The 4,139-nt window shown below is 43.1% G+C and overlaps 1 long non-coding RNA gene across 1 annotated transcript in view; it reads left to right on the top strand.

Moving 5' to 3' along the window:
- The first annotated feature begins 574 nt into the window (after positions 1-574).
- The window catches only part of LOC109135008 (uncharacterized), a 3,670-nt gene continuing 105 nt past the window's right edge, over positions 575-4,139 (top strand). The window contains exons 1-3 of the long non-coding RNA XR_002039942.3: positions 575-1,105; positions 2,062-3,644; positions 3,720-4,139. The exon at positions 3,720-4,139 is cut by the window's right edge and continues 105 nt beyond it. This is a non-coding gene — a long non-coding RNA (uncharacterized LOC109135008). The remainder of the gene's footprint in view (positions 1,106-2,061; positions 3,645-3,719) is intronic.

Raw genomic sequence — 4,139 nt, 5'->3', positions numbered from 1 at the left:
TTAGAGCTGGAGCTGGTTGGTTTATGGATAATGCAATTGATCACCAAAGATCTTCTAGAGGAACTCATTTTATTGTAGAAATTGCATTACAAGCATAATTATGTGCTGTGCTTCATTGCTTTCAATGGGCTATTGGAAGGGGTTATACTGCATTTCATTTGTTAATTGATTCCACAGGTGTTATCCATCTCATTCAAGCAAAAGGTTTATCTAATGTATCTCTTAGATGGACGGTTCAACATATTCTAGCTCTTGCCACATCTCTTCCTACTTATATGTTGTGTAAGGTTGAGAGAACAAAAGTTTGAAAAGCTCATGATCTAGCTACGGGTATTAGAGGTTTTCCTTAATTTCTTAGTTGTTTATTAGTGTTAGTTGTAGCCCTTGTCCAAAAGACAAAAATGGGTCTCGATGGTTCTAAAAGTATGCAGTCTTTGCCCACAATTGACTATATGAAATACTTCCTCCAATTTTTAATAAGTGACACTTTTTTTTTTTGGAAAACATCATAATAAATGATACGTAGCTCAAAATGACAAAAAAAAATCATACATGTTATTAAAAACATGCCCTTATTAAATTCACACCCATTAACCTAACTCAAATTAATTACTTGAATTTCCAACCTAATTAAATTAATCAACCACCCACCACCCTCTACTGAACCCAACCCCCCTCTCATTCCTCTTGTACCCTATAACCACCATGCCCACCACCGCTATTTCATTTCTCTCCGATCAGTGCCACCATCTCCCTCCTATCTATATCTCTTCAACGCCATCTCCATATTCCCACTCCTCTCTCTCCTCCGCCCATCTCCCCTCTCCTCTCTCATGCTCACCAATGACCAACACACCACCAACGCCATCAACACCCAGTCTCACCAACCACTCCTTTCTCATCAACCACCACCCACGAAGGCACGAACACCTACCACTAAATTAAAGTTGTCGCTTCTCTCTTGAGTCGATGCACTCTCAAGGCTGATCTAGGGTTCAACATCAACCAACCACCAAAGTCGTGGCTCCTCACTCAACGTGGATCTTGGGCTCTTCAACATCAACCAACCAACACCCACGAACATAAGTCAGTCCTCAATTTGAAGGTTTGAAATCTGTTTTATAAGATTGGTTTTTCGTTCGTAGCTTTAGAACTAATTTTTGTAATTTTTTCGTTCTTAGTTCTTAGTTTTTAGATCTACATATTGTTCGGATCTTCTTTATTTTTGTTTTTTCTTTAAGTTTTGTAGAACCAATTCTCATAAATTTTCTATTTTCGATATTTGGAAAATTTTTGCTAATTTTATTTTATTTTTTAAGCACTATTGTGGTGGTGTATGGCGGTTATTTTCTGGTGATGGGTGATAGATAGTGAGTTGTAAATAGACGGTGACAGGTGGAGAAAGTGGTGGATGGCCAATGGTGTTAGGCCTACGGTTTTGGTTTGTGGTGGACGAAGGTGGCGGTAGACAGTATTGGTGGATGAAGGTAGCGATGTGGTTAGGTTAGTGGCCTAGTAGGTGGTGGGGTAAAGGTTGGTGGTGAATTGGTATTTTTATTAAGTGGAATTTTTTCCTTCAATAATGCAAAAGTGGGTTTTTATTCCAGAATATGCCCAAAAAAAAAAAAATTCCCTGCGTACCGTCCACGTAGGACGGCACGCGAGAAATTTTTTGTTTTCTACTTAAGTAAACCGCTATTACGAATAGCGGTTTACCCTTATAAGGCGCTACTCAAAGTAGCGGTTAATATTGTAAAAATAAACCGTTATTTGAAGTAGGGTTAATATTAATTGACCGCGACTTCAAGTCGCGGTTTACTGGTCCCTGAACCCCCCCAGTCCATAGCTTGGCGCTGGGTGATATAAATCGCTACTTCAAATAGCGGTTCATTAATGAAAACCGCTACTCCAAGTAGCGGTTTATTGAAATCCCCAACTCCCCCTAGGTTTCCCACACAACACCACCGTCGATAGTGGGCCACCGGAGAGCTCAGCCAATAAGGACGTCGCCGCGCAACTGACGTCATTGTGTTACTAACCTTTTTGTTTTTTTGTTCTTAGGTCTGATGGCGCAATCCATCTTTCCCGGCCCCACTGTTCGCAGTGTTCTCACCCTCCATGACAAGCATTGGAGTGAGGATGCCTGGAGGGGAGTAGCGGACACGGTATTATCGTGCCGGTTGCATCATCATAGTCTCACTTGTGACTGGGAGGTTCACGATAGAGTTCTTCGGTATGTTGAGCGTGCTGGATTTCTCGGCATACATCGTTTGTTAGGGGGAGGTTTGGAGATTGATTGACCACTTCTGACGGCATTAGTGGGGCGATGGAGGCAGGAGACACATACCTTTCATTTGACTATCGGGGAGACGACGAATACTTTAGAAGATGTCGTTGTTATCCTTGGACTCAGAGTGCACGGGCCACCTGTTACTAGTGGAGGCGAGGGTAATTGGGCTGCAGTAGTGCATGAGTTGTTAGGGGATTTGGCACACCACACCGGAGAACGACCCCAAAGTTCTCCAGGGTTCGTCTTTGAGGTTGACATGGCTTCGGCTTCATTTTGTCTTGTTGTCGAACGATGTTGATGAAGTGACAGTACAGCGATTTGCACGGGCTTATATTCTTGTCTTCATGAAGTCCATTCTTTTTGCTGACAAGAGTGGGGATACAGTCCAGGTGTTTTATCTTCCACTTTTGGCAGATCTCGACGTAGCAGGGACATATAGTTGGGTAGTGCAACCTTTGCATACTTGTATCGACAGCTATGTCGGGCCATCACAGAGGGGTGTGAAGGAGTTAGGTGGACCTTTGTTGTTGCTATAACTTTGGGCATGGGAGCACATACATATCGGCAGACCTCGGATTTCGCGGTTGGGGGACCCACCTCCACTGTTTGACGATGGCGCTCCTATTTTTGGCTCCCAGTATATTTCGGGGGTTGACCCTTTAGCTATCAAGTAATATGCAGTGTCTCACAATTGTTGAAATTATTTAATTTCATTTTTCTCAAGGATATCAATGTGTATTTCTTTTCAGTTGGCTTCGGGTACACCTCACTAGGTCCCACTTAGCAAGTGGGCTTTCTTACTACATGGATGCACTTGACCATCAGATGGACGAGTAGGTACATAGGGTCTCACATGCCTAACTTATATACATTGGTAGACATCTCTCACATGCCTGATATTTGCAAGATTCTTTCTTTGAAGATGATTTGGCTGTCATATACTGATGCGAGACTGGAGTTGTTACCTGCTATATGTCGAGCTGATCGACATGTATGGCGCACATTGGCTCCACTTATTTGTTTCAACATTGTGGCATTTCATTTTCCTGATCGAGTTATGCGCTAGTTTGGATTCGAGCAGACGATTCCAGCACCTTGTGATACGAGCACAGCCCTTCATGGCATAGATCGGAGGTCGAAGAATAAGAATTATCCGCTCAGACATTGACCTTCCATAGTGCAGTGGGATGAGCGCGAGAGACGTGCTGTTCAGGGCACTCCGATTAGTGGTTGTACTCATGCCATTGTGGAGTATATGATATGGTATCGTCGCATCACGAGGTTACGCATGACAGATCCATTGAGGCGACCTCCTTCTACACATTATCAGCCTGCGTCTGCAGATATAGTACTGGTAAGTGACATGATTTGTAATTATACTTTTATTTATTTATCCGACTATATAATATGTATTTTTCTTTCTATGCAGGCACATACTTTATTTGATGTTGCTCATAGGTGCAACATTGTACTAGAGGCTGCTGAGTCATTGCCTCCAGATATGGGGCGCCAGTTGTTTGCACAGACATGACCATGAGGGGATTGTGTATTGATGTTGTTGGCCGAGCTGGACATGTCCACATCTTACAGGGCGTGCCTACTTCTGCTGCACATACATCGATTTCTACATCTTCTATGTCTGCGGCCCATACATCTACCACGACACCTTTGCTTTCGCCTCCAGTCTGTCAGAGGACCTATCGACGACGTTCTGCCACCACTCCATCTTCTCTTGATGTCATTGCAGAGTCTAGTGAGACCATACCTAGTTCATCTAGACCTTCACAAAAGAAGAAGAGGGGGTCTTAGCACCTTCATTTATTGTTTGTATAGTTAGTTAACACTATGT

Source organism: Beta vulgaris, chromosome 1 (genome assembly GCF_026745355.1).
Source record: "Beta vulgaris subsp. vulgaris cultivar EL10 chromosome 1, EL10.2, whole genome shotgun sequence".
NCBI lineage: Eukaryota > Viridiplantae > Streptophyta > Magnoliopsida > Caryophyllales > Amaranthaceae > Beta > Beta vulgaris.
Note: the sequence above shows the minus strand (reverse complement) of the source record. Positions and strands in the feature narration are given on the sequence as shown.